The sequence below is a fragment of the Rousettus aegyptiacus genome, unplaced genomic scaffold (genome assembly GCF_014176215.1).
Source record: "Rousettus aegyptiacus isolate mRouAeg1 unplaced genomic scaffold, mRouAeg1.p scaffold_m13_p_13, whole genome shotgun sequence".
Lineage (NCBI taxonomy): Eukaryota > Metazoa > Chordata > Mammalia > Chiroptera > Pteropodidae > Rousettus > Rousettus aegyptiacus.
In genome coordinates, this window is record NW_023416288.1 from 35793169 (window position 1) to 35809432 (window position 16264).

General features: G+C 44.6%; 1 protein-coding gene and 1 pseudogene across 1 annotated transcript in view; one reads left to right on the forward strand and one right to left on the reverse strand.

Moving 5' to 3' along the window:
• JAZF1 (JAZF zinc finger 1) overlaps positions 1 to 16264 on the reverse strand; it is a 296223-nt gene that overhangs the window by 224103 nt on the left and 55856 nt on the right. The gene's annotated exons all lie outside the window — the stretch shown is intronic.
• Positions 13088 to 13206, forward strand: LOC118611242 (annotated as a pseudogene).

Here is a 16264-nt window from a genome sequence, read left to right on the forward strand (position 1 = left end):
AGTAAGCAATCCACTTCCCCTGCTTTACAGAGGACAACAAGGACGCTGGGAATACAGGGGTTTCCTTTTTCTTTGCACTGTGCCACACCGATTTTGTAAGTAACCCTGCCACTGTGACTTCAGACACAATCTGATGTGTCTGCCCCTGCTGCTTGTTGACGTCCTAAGTGTTGCTCTGCCCCACACGGTCGGCCCGTCTCTGTCACAGACACACAGTTACAGTAGATGCTGTGTTCTATACATCATCCATTTACAGATATTACACATTACATATATATTGTTTCTTTCACCATAAGAATATCTTATTATAAAACTACGATGCACAGGGTTTGAAAAAGAAATCCCAAAAGGTACTGACATGTTTAAAGTTTAAATCACTCAAAGCGTATTTGCAGATTTGTCAACCTATAAAAGAACAAATATGTATTTAACTAATGAGCTAAAATGTTACTTTTTTTTAAGCCCAAAGAAGATCAATATTGACTAGAGTCATATTGACTCTTTCCAGGGTTTTTTTGTTTTCTTTTTTTGGTTTTAACCAGTAAACCTTGAATGAAACCCTAACTTTCTGCACGAACCACAGATGAATAAATGGCACCTCATCAAATACGGCTCAGAGACTGGAGCGGGTGGCGGGGCCCTCCGGGTGGGAGGGAGGTGACGGGGACGCTGCTCCCATCCCGGCACGTGCTCCCAGCCACCATCCTGCCGCCCAGCTCCCCGGGGCAGGCAGTGGGGGGGGGGGGCAGGCAGCTCCCCGGGGCAGGCAGTGGGGAGGCAGGCAGCTCCCCGGGGCAGGCAGTGGGGAGGCAGGCAGCTCCCCCGGGGCAGGCAGTGGGCGGGGGGGGGGGGCAGGCAGCTCCCCCGGGCAGGCAGTGGGGAGGCAGGCAGCTCAGGAGGCGCCTGGGATTGCGATCAAATGTGCAAATACAGCGAGAGGTAAGAGGTGGGCAGGGGAGAGTCTGTAGGACCTGGAGCCGGACCGACCGGACCGGATGCAGCCCCGCTCCGATCCGAGCCGCATCCTCGCCGTGAGCGAGTGTCTATCTCAGGGTCTCGACTACAGAAATGTAGATAAAGACAGTACCTACCTCAAAGGACTAGTGTGAGAATTAAATGACATATCGCAAATAAAATGCCTGGAAACCATGCCTGGCATATGGCAGGGCTCAGTGAATACGAAGGTTCTGTTATTATTACTGTCCTATTTCCGGGACAATTCCCATAGGTGACCTTGGATTATTTCTTGTCACCATTAACCAACCTGGCAAACTATATTACAGATATCCAGGCACTATTTAAAAAAAAAAAAAAAAGGTATAAAACAGTATGTACAATATGCATACCATGATGGACATTCATGACATACTATTGAAAATGTTATAAAAAGGTAACATAACACAATATATTTAGTACGAAATCTGTTCTAAAAACAATTTATATGTCCATCTATATGGCTGAGAAAAAGTATGGAAGGAAAGATATCAATTTACAAGCATGGTCCTCTCTGAGTGGTGCAATTATTAATAATTCAGACGTTTTTTGGGCTTACCTGTTTTTCTACTAATTTTTCTACAATGAACATACATTTACATAAAAGACATGGCAGAACAATATTCTCATGCAAGCTCAAAAACAAAAGCATGGTTAACGGCTGCTGAAACAGTGGAAGTTGCGCCAACATTTACCACATGATGCGAGAAGCACGTGACAACACTACCCAGCACGTGAGGGTCAGGTAAGGCCAAAGGACTCTCCTGGCTGAGAGAGAGTGAACTTGACTTTGAGCCCTGGCCCAGCTGTTTCCAGCCGTGGCCCTCGGTGCGGTGCATCATGGGCCTCAGTTGATGGCTGACTGATAGACTCGGTTTCGACCCGCGGCAATACCGACATGACGACCATCCCCTCCTTGCTGGAACGCCTGGTCTTGGCTTCCAGCTCGTCCCCCTCCTGGCTCTCCTCCCCACGCCCTGCCCCTCCAGTGGCAGCTCCCTCTCTGCCTCCGGCTCCTTCACTGGTGCCTCTACCTCCCTCGGCTTCTTACGCCCCAGTGTCCCGGATCGAACCTTGCCCTCTTCCCCCGTCTACGTATTCTCACCCCCGAGGAGATCTCATCCAGTCCATGCCCCAACGCTGCCTGGATGTCTCTATCTTCAGTTCTGACCTCTCCACTGAATTCCAGACTAAACGACCAAAAGTCGGTTGCAAGTCTCATAGGCACCTCAAACTTCACATGGCCCAAACGATGCCAGCGATCTCCTTCCGGCCCTCAAAACCTGCTCCGCCCATCACCCGTGTCACAGCTAACAACACACAAATCCTTCTCGCTGCTCAGATTAAAAACTCTGACTTGACTTCTTTCTTCCCCTCGTGCTTGAAACCCAAATCGGCTGACCCTGCCTCTAAAATATACCCAGAACCCTATCACTTCATGCCACTTGGGTCCAGAGCCATCATCTCCACCCTGGATTACTGCGGTGGCCCCCGAACCGATGCCCCCTCTACCCCTGCCACCTTCGGTCTATTCTGAACACTAGCGGAGTGCTCATGTACCATGTCCCTCACCTGCTCAAACGCGCCGTGGCTCTCCATCCCCCACAGATGAAATGCCACCATCCGTGTGCCGGCCTGCAGTGACACCTCCGCATCACCTCCCACCACCCTCTTCTTCACCTGCTCCAGCCCCGCTGGCCTCCCTGAAGTTCCTCCAACATCCCGGGCAGGTTCCCCCCTCAGGGCCACTGTACTAGCTGTCCCCTCTACCTGAAACGCTGTTCCCTCAGATAAGCACCTCCTTACCTTCTCGAGTCACTACTCAAATGTCTTCTCACCAAGGAGATTCCACAGCCATCCTCTTAGTATTGTGAAAAGACTCCCCACCACAGCACACCCTCCCTCCCTATCCTTTTATCTTTTTTTTTCCCCATAGCGGATACGCCTCCAATACACCTTGCGCTTCACTCACTTCATTTATCTATGGTCTGTCTCCCCACAGCTAATACGAGTTCCACAAAAGCAGGAATTTTATTACCGTTTTGTTCCCTAGAACAGGGCCTGGCACATAGTAGGCACTGAATATTTATTGAATAAACGAATACGATTAAATGGTACCTGCCCTTACCTCTCTTAAAAAATAATAAGGCATGTGAACGTAACCACATTTAGATAAATATATGAATAGTGTTATTATCATTATTATTATACTGAATGTGTCACGATCCAGCCAGATACATCCTAAATTAGTTATTCTTGAACTCCAATTTCTGACCTCCCTTTTACCTAACACAGTTCAGTACAAAGGTTGATAACTGAGAATTTTCACAAGACTAGGATTCTGGAAAGATCAAGTTCATAGATCCACTCAATGTCTAAGGCCACAAATGATCACCTTAACCACAATTTGGGATTTCTGTCTTCCCTCGAAGAAGAAAAGGGGGCAGAGGCAGGAGAGAGTAAAAGACGAAGTATGAATGCCAGGCCTCATACTTCCTTTTATGTCAGAAAAAAACGCTTAACCTCCACACAGCTCCGAGGGAGGACTCTGTCTGTCCCTGACTTTCTCGTTCAGCCCTGATGCTACCACCATGTCTCGCCCAGGGCAAACTTCCCTGCGAACTGTCAGTGGACAAAAGGTTGGGTTCAGCTCAGCGGTCTCCATCTGGAAACCAAGAGCATGCAAAGCATGCTACTAACTCCCCGGAGACACAGAAAACAGCGTGTTTTATCACGACACGCCCGGCATTACTTTTGGAGGCAGCAAAGATTCAGAATTAGAGCTCTCTCCTAAATGCAAATGTGTCACAGCCAGTAACAAAAAAACTCAGCCTGAAGACGAATGTGCTAACCTATATTCCGTCTTGGCTAGAATGACTGATGAAAGCTCCTCTCTCTGAGTCCCCCAAAGCCACAGCCCTTTGGAGGACAATTACAGTACCCTCCGCTCGCAAACCTAACGTTTAGTTACTGGGGCTAAACAGCAAAGCACTGTGAATCTTGGTGAGGAAGATAATTAATCTAATTGAGCTGAACACATAAAGGCTTTCGAGTGGATAAAACTGCATCCTGGGACACCTGAGCCCAGTGACAATGCCTGCGCTGTTTAGGGACCGGGCAGAGGTGCAAGTGGGGTGGTCCTAGCCCTCTTCGCTTTGACCTTTCAGTTGTAATAAAACTTTACATTTTTGAAGTGGATTTCCTTTTTTCTTCCATCTGGGCCCCTTAGGAAGAGGCAACTTGTAAAATTATATCCTATTAAGGCCCCTTACATCAAAGTTAGAAAACTGAGCTTAATCAGCTTAATTGTAAGATTTTGCTGGTCAGAGACATACCAAGCCTGACTTGTTCCTCTCACATCATTACGCTGATTGAGACTGCATTACCCAAGAAATGGGAGGAAGAAGATCAATCAAAGAATTGCACAAGTTTCTACAGAAAAAGCTTAGGGACTAATTAGATGAGAGTATTGCATCTCATCCTCATCAATCTTGGAGTCCTTTTTCTTCATGAAAAACAAACAAAACAGCCAAATTATTTTGCACCTAGACGCTCTTGCACGATGGGTCCCCAAGAAGGCTCACGTGGCAGGGGAACCTGTTTCCGGGACGATACACAGGCACGCTCAGGATCCATTCTGCCAGGACCCAATCCGAGCCCGTGTGGGGATTTTCAGCGGGTATCACAAAGACTCTTCACCACGGCCGGTGTCTTACCGCTCACTTCAGCATATGCAATGCTTTATTTATTACCGTGCAACCAGGGAAAATGAATGACTCCACACCAGACCACAGGATCACAAAGACAGAAATTCCCTGGTATTGCTGACATGACCCTTTTTGTTCCTCTGATAAGCAATGATTTTTTTTTTTTTCCACTTGCTGTTAACTCCACACTGGGTTTGATATTTTCATCACACACAAGTCAGGAGACCTGGAGTTAATGTTCCGATAGCCACTCCTCCCATCGGCCTCTCCCGAGGACCTGCACCTGGCGTGGTGTGCATCGGTGCACCCATTACGGCATGTCATCATTTCAATAAATAAAACTCAAGTGGAACAAGACAACGCCGGGTTCCTGGGAGGCACAAGATCTGACACATGTGAATACCTCATTATACACCCAGGCCTTCTGCCAAGCACCAGCCCGAGAGAAGCACCTTTTCACATAAACATTACAGGCCTTTCTTGCTGTGAGGATCGAGTCCAGTGTATTTATTTCATTCACCACGTGGTCGTTTTCCCTACACTGTAAAGGAGGTTCAGTGAATAAAAGCTATGTTAGTATAGCATTATGCTTGAGAATTTTAAACAAACCAGTGAGGCAAATCACTTATGGTTTTCATACCAAGCATACCTCTGACAGGCGCCACATAAATACTCCTTTCAGCTCAGAACGCCATACATACCTTTAGGAAAGACTGTCCACTGCATGAGCAAGAGACATAAAATTCCACTGACTTAGGAAAGACAGGTTCATGTGTTTACACCTCCATCTTGCACGCAGGCCCTGTGGTCTAGTGTGTTGCCCAGCACTGGACTGAAGACATCTGAGTGGTTACAGGACTTCCTTAGATCCTGACAGGTTTTGAGTTTAGGAAAGTTGTTTAAATTATATCCCAGCTGCTTTATCACAGAAAGAGGGAACAAAGGTAACACGAAATTTATAACTGCAGCAGAAGCATCTTAACTTTAAGCAGTTCCAAGTGACTCAGACTATAATCAAATTAATCTGTCATCTAAATCTCCCGTCTAAAGATGGGCTTTTTAATTGTCTCTCAAATACCAACCAATCCTATAAACCTCCCACTAGAGTAAGTTCCCAGCTCTTACTAAATAAGGTATCTTAAAGCATTTCTCATCTGTGCAAAGTTCTAAAACCATTCTCTCAAAGCCCTTCTGTTTATCTGAAGAACCACATAGATACTACAGAGAGGTTAAACCACAGAGTAGCTGAGCCAAGTCACCTGCAGAGAGTACAACCAGGGATAGTGTCTGTCTCTGTGCCAAATGACCTAGAGTACAGCAATGTGCTTTGGAGGGTGGAGAATGGTCTTGGTACCTGTAATCACTGTGCTTCTCTGTAGATTGATGAGACCTCAACTGGGGATGTGTTTCATGCTATACAGCATGAAACGGCCAGTAATGTAGGGATCTCGCGTCCCAAATGGCCTCTCAAGGCGAAAATTACACGGCTGCAGTCTCAGCCAGAGACCACCACAGCTGACCAGCAGAGACAAGGTAAAGACTAAGTACAACGGAGTCAGCCAAAGGCAAACAAGCAAAGGAGGAATAAAAGGCAAAGAACCTTCACGGCTTACACAACATTATCGGAACAAAATGTCATTCTACAGCAGTTCAAAAGGAAGACCACACAGAGTCACAGCTACCCTTACTGGACATGTGGATCTAACTTAGTTTACTGTCTCAGAACTCATACAAAGCTCCACTTTCTGGATCCTAAAATAGAACTAAAAGAATTTCATAGGGATGATTTATTAAACTAATGGTGGCTTTCAAATTAAAACAGAGAGACAAAAGACTGCAGGCGTATGTAGCACATCTTATCCGGGCTCATGTCACTTCCCTGAGCTTTAAAAAAAAAAAAACAAACAAAAAAAACCCACACGTGCTCTGCAGGGTTAAACCCTGCCCTCCCAGGCTGCAGTAAGTTCCCTCAGGCGGCATGCAGTAACTCTTCCTCAGAGGACAGGCTTTTTCAGAAGGCGGAGTGATAGTTAACCCAAGCACACGGCTAGGTTCTGCACCTCGTGCTCTCCATCAACTTCGCTGCCCCCATTTATGAATTCGACAGATACCTGCTCAGCACGTACCCTGTGCCAGGTACTGTGCCGGGTCTCAGCCTTGCTTTTTCCTAGCGGACACAGTTGTACCCTGGCTCAGTTAATTTCTTGGTTGGATTCATTTTCCAACCTCTCTGGACATTTTCTTTTCCAGTAATGCCAAATTCATTCGGTCCCCAAGGTCCCCAGGCTCCTAGTTTCAAAAACCCGGAGCCTCGTCTTGATGCTTTCATGACATTCCGGTGGCGAGAGAGCCCACGCCCTCGACGTCTTACCTCACCTCTCCAGACGATCAAACCAGCGCAGCTTCCTTGGCTTCCCTCGTTCTGCGAACCTTCTCTGCTCCTCCACCATCCGCTTCGTACCTATTGATCTGATCGGCTCTTGAGGTGCCTTGATCGCGAATGGCTCATCCCTTTCCTTACGCGGGCAACTCCGATACCCCACCTTTCCTACGTGATTCATCTGTAATGATCTCAGCACCTGATCTAAGTGTCCCAAGCACCTTCCCATGGTATAAGTGTCACTGTCTGCAACAGTAACACTGTAACACTTCATAAAGCACTTCCAATTATACCATGTTGATGAATCCTCAACAATGCTGTGAGACAGATATTACTTAACTCATTTTACACGCAAGGAAACCAAGGTGTGTACAAATTAATTAGCTTGTTTTAGATAAGACAGCCGGCGAGAGGCTGAACTGGGACTCAGACCCTGTCAATTGGCTGCTGAATCACTCTTCCATTCCTCACTCTTGTCTCTGCCAAACTCCGCTCAGGAACCAGCCATGAGAAATAGGTAGAATGGAGAGTACTCACCTTGTCTCATCTGTTGAAGGCCAAATTGGGCCAAAAGATGAGGAGAGAAGCAGACAAGACAAAAGAGATGGGAATTTGAGGACTGGGGGCCTGGATTCTTAAGTGGCCTAAGTGAATCTAAAAGAGTAGGTAGGATCCGGCAGTGAACCTAGAATGGAGCCGCAAAGGTTAAATTACAAAGTACAGTAGGCATTTTGTAAGGAACACCTGCACATCACACGCTTTAATCAGTAAAAAGCAAAACATCTCTTTGGCTCCTGAAGAATTGTAATTTAAAAAGGAACAGGATCAAAAGGGGAAAAAATCTACTACAAAGAATTATAATTAGAAAGCTTAAAGAAAAATTAAGAGAGAGAGGATTCCAGTATTCTCAGAAGAAGATGGAGTTCTTATAATGAAGTGAGAAAGGGACGTATTTTCTGCCCTAATTTCCCTGAGGATGAAGATTTGGTGATGTTCCCACCTGCCCGGCCTCAGACTTGCCTAATACCTCAGGTATCAGAAATCTCACTCTCACTCATGAGCCTTGCTGGCAGGACCTTTCGATTCCACCCAGAAGTTACTGTTTTCCCTTTATTCTTGTAAAAAACTGGTAACAATTTTTTTTTTTTTTAAAGTAGAGTGGACGTAATACTTCACATCTACTCAATAGACGGAAAACCATGCTGATTTTCTTGCCTTTCTTCCTGAAGACCTTACTGCCGTGGCCAACCACATCTGACGGAAGGATGTAGAAAATTGTCAGTCAGTCTCGGTCAATTTTGTGTTCGATAACAACCCACATATCCAAGTATTCCTAGATAAAAGGATATTGTTATTTTTCTATTTAGCTAAGTAATGCTAATTCAATGAAATTCAATATATATTTTTATGAATCTACGAATCGGCCTGCCTGCACCCTGGCCAACTCAGATTATAGGCAAAGAAATAACGAAGACAAAATACTCATTTGCTTCCATGTTTTTACTATCTGACTATTGAAGACATTTAGCTTTCGGATTTTGTTTTATTCATTAGGGTGTTTTATTTATTTCTTCATACATTCGTTCATTCATTCCTTCAGTGAGCTTTTCATCGAAGGAGAACATGCGATATAGGATTTGCGATAAAATATAAAAACTGACCTACAAAATATCATTCCTTCCTACCACGTCGTATCTGTATGTCTTTGAAAAAGTCACAGTACTTCACTGAGGAGGTTCCACTTGAGTAAAAGAGGGATAGCGGAGTTTTACCCTGCCCATCGTGGTTTGCTGAAAGCCAAATCAAATGATAGGTCTGAAAATGTTTTGTAGATATTGTTAATATCTACGGATCAGAAAACCTAGCACCAAAAAGTGTGTATTTACCTTCAAGAGACTGCCCATGGGAGTGTGTCTGTGTGTGCATGTTACATGCACGTGCATGTGTGTTACCAGCATGAGCAATTGAAATGGCTCTGGGCCCTCCAGGCACTGTTAGCATGACTCAGTTGCAACTGTATCTCTGCAAATGTCCAAGTTTAAGGTAGAAACCAAGCTTGGCTACTGCCACCTATGTACCTGAGCTTGAACTGTCTGGATACCATGTTGCTACACCAACATCTCATTTTTCAGTTGTTCCAACTCTAGAGCCCTTTAAGAGCTTGACTGGTGGAGAAGATACTTAAAATGTCCCAACCCCAAGATTCTGTGACCGTGGGGTATTGTCACTTCCACCTAGCTGGTGACAGAAGAGTGGGAAAAGTGGACAAGAGCTGCATAAAGCAAGCACCACTGGGAAAGAACTTTCTGAAGACAACCTTAGTGGCCTCCAAACTGGCAACTGAGAGGAACCGAGAGTTAGTGAAGGAGAAGTCACTGGCGTAGCAGTCGAGGGCAATTTTATTAGCTTCATTCAATAAAGCAGAACTTGGACCAAAAAATTCATTATTCAAACCAGATGCTAGTTTTGCAACATTCACGTCAATGATGAACTGTTTCAATTTTCTTTTATTTTGAATATGTAATATAAAGCAGGCAAGTCGCTGCATTAATAAAGGCACTCTTTAAATATATAAAGTTGGTCTGAAAAACAACTGAATGCAGAAACTCAGTTTTGGGAAGTTTATTGCCAAAAGTATATATTCTTTTCTTTTACAATCATGTCACGAAAGAAATGCAATAGTGGGTTTAAGACAAGATCAATTATGATCAGCAATGAAATTACCCTTTAATGATAATTAGCCCCAATCTTGATTACTGCCAGCTCGAATTATCTGGTCACAAGGCATACAAAGCACTGTGTTCATCTACTTCAAACCAGAGCAAGTAGAAGAGCAAATGAGACAGAGAAGGCCAATCACACAGCCCTCCGTGCCTCAGAGGAAACAAAATATGCACAAAGTCATTTACAAAGCACAAAAGTTACTTAAAAAAATAAGTCAGCTGATAATCTCCCTCTTAAAAAAAAAGATGGTTTTCTCTCATTAGAAGAGAATAATGAGAAACAGATCTCAAGCCCTGACAAAAAGCGGGGCTCCCTGGTGGAAAACGCAGCCAGGTGGATACGGGGGGACGGTGAGAGCAGCTCGTGGGGCAGAGCCCGGGGAGGAGCCTGCGGCCTTGGGGCAGAGCCCAAGAAGAAAGGGGGATGCTCCTCCAGTCCCAGGCTGTCGGGAGGTGGCGGAGTCCGGCCCGGCGAACTGCTCCCCCGCCGCCGACGCAGCACAACCACCTGAGGTCAACGGAGACTGCTTGGCGGAGACAGAGTCAGAGCACTTTAGGGACGGAGAACATCAACACCTTCGCTTGAGAAGCGAGGAGGCTCAGGGGCGCGGAGCTGGAGCGACTTCGCACGGGACGAACTAATGGCAAAGCCAGGTCTCCAGCCCGCGTGTCCTGACTCCTTGCCCACCTGCTCCCTCCCTCCCTCCCTCAGATGAGGAGGAGGCTCTGAGGGGCAGTGACCAAGGACTGCGACCGGCTAGCCATCGCCGCAGTCCGTCACAATTCTGAAAGGACACGCTGCTCTCCTGCCTTGTAGGTGCCCATCTGGTGATTCCACACCAGACAGTTGCCAAGGAAAATCGACATTCGTACTGGAGCTATAAATCCTACTGACCAAAACCTACTACGCACTGGGCCCCGTGTTAGCCACCACTGTTCATGCGCCTCTTGTAAATGCTCACAACCCAGGTGTTTATGACCTCATTTTATTAAAAAACGAGGCCTGGAGAGAGGACGTACGCAACTTGCTTGTTATGCCCACCCCGCCAGGCAACAGCGAGCCTGGGTCCAGACCAGTTTTACCAGCCCCTTGCGCTTCTACTAAACTACTGGCCCTCGACGTCATGTGAAAGCAAGAGCTCCTCATTCAACTGACCGTGAGAGCTGCAACAAGACTCTGCCGCGTGAAAATATCCCAAACGATGGGAAGAAGCTTCTAAAATCTGGGTCTAAATATGACTCCTTCCAATTACTTAGCTAATGAGAGGAGTTTCTTACAAAATTCCATTTCTTTTTTTCCCAACTCTTTGCTCCAGAGATCCTAGATATTCTGTTTACTGCTCTTCTCTTTCAAGCAAAAGCTTAAGTCCCCACAAGCAGAAGAGAAAGACAGTGGGGACCTTAATAAGTGGGAAGAGGACCTCGGAGAAGGTCACTGAAGTCAGAGCGTGGCGGCAGGACCGTGGAGAACCTCGCTGTTCCAGCTCGGCCGGCCTCGCCTCTGGCACCACCTGCCACCTTTACCTTCTGGAAACACGGGCATAGGGCCGGCCCGGGGATCTCTGCTCGGACGGAGCAGAGCGCCTCTCCCTTCCCAGCCTGAACACGACCCTGAAGACCGGGTGGGTGTGGCACTACGACGTCTCTGCAGTCTGTCACCTTCTGCCTGTAGGGAGGTTGCCCTGTTAAAAGCTAGGACATCCCGAAGAGGCCTATTCTTAACCCAGGGAAGACCTACGGGGTGTGAGCCTGTTTCCTCACGTACAGACCAGACGAAGAGAAGTACTAGCCAGGCAAACGGGGCACTGTGTACTTCCAGCGACCTCATCTCCGAGTGCCTTTTTGGGGGTTCGTTCACAGGGAGTTGCAGGTTCTGGGAATACAGACATGAGGGGTTCTGCCCTTGAGGAGCTCAGAGTCTGCTGGGGAGACAACACCCTTGAAATGATTAACGGCAGTGTTAGGTGATAAGTACGAAAAGGCACAGGTTCACCAAATGCCATAAGAAGAGAAGACGCGGGAAGTGGGGGAGCCTCAGCAGAGAAAGGGGCCACGGGACCCAGGTATGTGAGATGAGCAGGAGTTTTTCAAGGCAACGAAATGAAGGTTCAGGGACCTTGCAAGTAGAAGGGATAAGTGTGTTCACAGGCTCTCGTTTATGAGGGGACTGCAATCCGAGAGAGTGAAGAAAAGTAGAGTTCGTATGTGAGGGGAGGGGAGGAATCCGTAAAGTAAGCATCGCAGAGACTATCGCGAAAGGTCTCTACAGGGTCCAGCAGCCAACGAAGGTTGTAAAGCACATCTTTATATTAATTTTTTAAGAAATTAATTCTGGCAGACATGCCAAGTATGGACAGAAGCCTACATCAGGGCTGCACAGAAAAGAATAAAATGCAAGCCACAGGGCCAAACCACATATGTAATTTAAAAATTTCTAGTAGCCACATTTAAGGTTAAAAAAAAAATTAAATTAATTTAATAATATATTTTAACTCCCCAAATGCAAACTATTATCCTCCAACGTGCAGTCAATATTTTAAAAATTATTAATGAGATAGTTTGTATTCTTTTCCTCTCGTACTAAGTCATCTAAACTCGGCACACTTACAGCACATCTCAAATGAAACGGGCCACATTTCAAGTGCTCAATAGCCAGATGTGGCCATTGGTTACCGTATTCGACAGCACAGCTCGTGACAAATCAAATACAAGACCCACTTAGGAGGCTGTGGCTGTAGCCAAGAGTCCAAACAAGAGGCGATGAGAGTCTGGGCAGATATTTCCAGCCACTGGACAAAGGCCGAACTGCCACTGAAATGAAATTTTGCAAACGTGAAACTTATTTTTTGTTTTGAATGGGTATAATTCAACAGGGTTTACAAAGACATCCTTTTTCTGACCACCCCATCCCCCACACACCCATTAAAGGTAACCAGTGAGTTTCTTGTTGACTTTTGACGATTCACGCGGACACCATAGGTAGCACTACATATTCTGCCCTACCCCTTGGCTTTGTCATTTAGCGACGTAGCTTAGAGATCTTTCCACTTACTGCATAAAGAATTTCTGTGTTCTCTTTACATGCTACACAGTACTGAACTGAATGGGTGGATCACGGTTTATTCCACCAGTCTCCTGCTAATGGATAAATTACTTCCAATCTTTTCTATCACAAACAATGGTCTAAATGTAAAACTTTCCATAATACGTCACTTTATATGTATTCAGATGTACCTGCTGGGAAAAATTACAGAGCCAGATGACTGGGTCAAAGGATAATTGCTGTCTACAGCCATGATACCCTGAACAAGCCCGATCTCGTCTGATCTCGGAAGCTAAGGAGGGTCGGGCCTGGATAGCGCTTGGATGGGAGACCACCTAGGAAGACCAGGTGCTGTAAGTAGAAAAAATAAAAAAAAAATAAGGCTTGTAAAAGCTGACAAGGTCCTTGCAGCTGTGAGGTCAACCAAGGGTTGCCTCACCTTAAAAAAAAAGGGGGGGGGGGTGATTGCATTTGTAATGGTGATAGACACTGCCAAACTGACCTTCTCAGGGCTGTGCTATCTGTGTTCTCACATGAAGTACAGTGACAAATTTTTCCACAGCTGGTCTATAATGCATAATTGTCACACTTTAGAGTTTTCACAAATCTGATGAAGTGAGAACTGCTACTTCGGCAATTTAAATTTGCACGTCTCTTATTATGTCTGAGTCTGAAGATCTTTTCTTCAGTTTAAAAACAATCTGTTATTTCTGGTTTTACGAAACGTTCTATATATCCTTTGCCTATTTGTCTGTCGGTCTGCTAGTCATTTTCTTATTCATTTATTTGTAGAAGCTCTTTACATAGAGAGATTGGTCCTTTGTCCATGGCAAATACTTTTTGCACGATTGTCATTTGTCTTTAGAATTTGCTTGTGCTCTTTACCAGCTAAATTTCTTTTTATCTGAATTTAAATTTATCCATCTTTATCTTTTATGGTTTCTAAATTTTGAGTCATAGTTTAAAAGGCATTCTTTCTTCAAAATTATAAAGGTATTTACTCCCGTTTCTTGTAGTCCTTTCATGATTTTACGAAGGTGTGAATATACTCATATTTTGAAATCCTTATTTAAAAACTTCACTTTTCACTTTTTCCAACCGAGGTAGACTTTTATGAATTGCCCTTCTGATTTCTCCCTCGTTTCTTTGTCATGATTCTTTTGAGTATCACGTTGATCACCATATAAAATGAACTAATCAAAATGGAGCTTATTTGAATGGTATGAGATATAGAACCAACCTCATCTTTCTCCACACAGCTACCCACTTGGCCCAATACCATATACTAAAAATTTCATCATTATCCCATTAGAAACATAATTTTAAAGTATTTTTCTATTTGTGTAGACAGTAACCTGGGGTTTTTAAAGCCCATGTTTTTAATTTTCTAATCTAGATACTTATAGAGGTAAATACAATGTACGTTATTCAATTATTTATGGGAACTGCCAATCATCATCAATATCTCTTCAGTCAATGAAGAGATGTACAGGCACAAACTGCCACGGAGAAGTTTACAATTCAGAGGTTACTAAATTATTTCTTACAATTGATTTGTCCAAAAGGCAAGCGGCACACCACACAATTAAAGTTTAGGAAAACTCTCATCGATGACAGAATTCCTGTTTCCCCAAGTTCATTTTATATGATCACCAGTATGATATTCAAAAAGAATTATTAAAAAGAAAGAGAAGAGAGAAAACAGAAAGGTGGTTCAGAGAATATGTGGTCCACCTCAGTTGGAAAGGAAACACTGTTTTTTGAGTTTTCATAAGGATAAATAAAACTCTGGGCTGCTTCGCGAACCTGTGTGTTCCCCTCACACACACCATGCTTATCTGCTCTGTATCATTTGGCAACATATTTGGTATGTGCATTGCCAAAATGAGCACGAAAAATGAAATTCTTTAACAAAGATTTGACACTCCCAATTATTTCTATTCAAAAGTTTCTAGCAAACGAAAATTCTTAAAGTAAAAATGAGAAAGGTGTAGTATTCTAAGGTAAATGCCCTTTTACCCTAATACTAATTCAGATCTCCTATATCAGCATCCTTCAACTTTTATTCAATCAATGCTTATTGTATATATTCTCTGTCCTTCGAGGTTGTAAAATTCATTATTATAGTTCAGTTTCTAAGAGTAATGTAGACATACACATACACACTTAGTTATAAGCAGTATCTCCTTCAAAAATAGCAAGATCAGTTCCTACAGTGCATGCTTATTAGACAAATTATAAATATACATATAGGGGATAATAGTACCAGAAAAATGACAATGTCAACAAAATGATCCTACACAAGAAATAAAGGAAATGCTGGAGAAGTGGGTCAGGAGCACCCTATGGAATAAAAGCTCCCCCAGATGTGAACAAGGCGCAGTTTCTAAGACCTCTGTGATGTTTCTAAAAGACACAGAGTTGGAGTAGAGGCCAACAACAGCCTTCTGAACAAAAAGAGCATCATCATGCTGTGGGGATGGCTCCTGTGTCTCCCTACCTCCCAACTTTCTAAACTGCTGCTTCCCAAGCCAACCGGCAGACTCCTGAGAAGGACTCCCAAACCTGATCTCCAGCCCTGAGACTTTCCAACTTGCAAGTGTCTAATGGAGGCCTGTTCTCCCTGCATCATGCCTACGGGTCTGAAATTAACCACTAATGCCCACTTGCCCCTCCGATCCAATAAGACCCCCCTTCCTTCCCCTACGTATGTCAATACGATTATCATTTCCCAGTCTTCCTGGACTCCTTCACACCTTATACCTTAGGCATCTTCTGACTCTTCACACCCTGACAGTCAGCCACCAAGTCTCTCTCTGTGACGTCCCCCATCCTGCCCTTCCCTTTTGTTTCCAAAGCCACGTATCAATTTTAGACCCCCCCCCATATCCGGTGCCTACTTCATAATATGCTGAATTCCTTGTGTCCTCACTCTCCTGTTTACAAACAATTCTGCATCCAATTGCCATGTACTTTTCCTAAATGGTTACTTTCTCCCAAACTTGTAATGTTCCCCATTATTTACATGACAGCCTGAAATCATGTCATTCATTTCATTCATTCAACAAATATTTACAGAGTCCCACTTTTTGCCAGGCGCTAATTCTAGGCATTTGGGACCCATCGATCAACAGACAAAAACTCCCATTTCGCCTTGTCTTAACCTGTTGTTTTCCTGTCTTTCACCCGCTAGTCCCCTAGATAATTATAGACATCATCTATAAATAAATCTATACCAGCAGTTTTATTCTGGTATATTTATATATTCAGTGATGCCTAACAAACCCCTACTATGTGCGGGATCCAGAAGTGAGCAAGTCAGACGTAGTCTTTTCCATCTGCCCCCCTCCGGCTTCCCCTCATCCCCTTCCGGCTCTGAAAGCATTCTCTTTTCCTTACTCTCTAAACCTTGTTCATC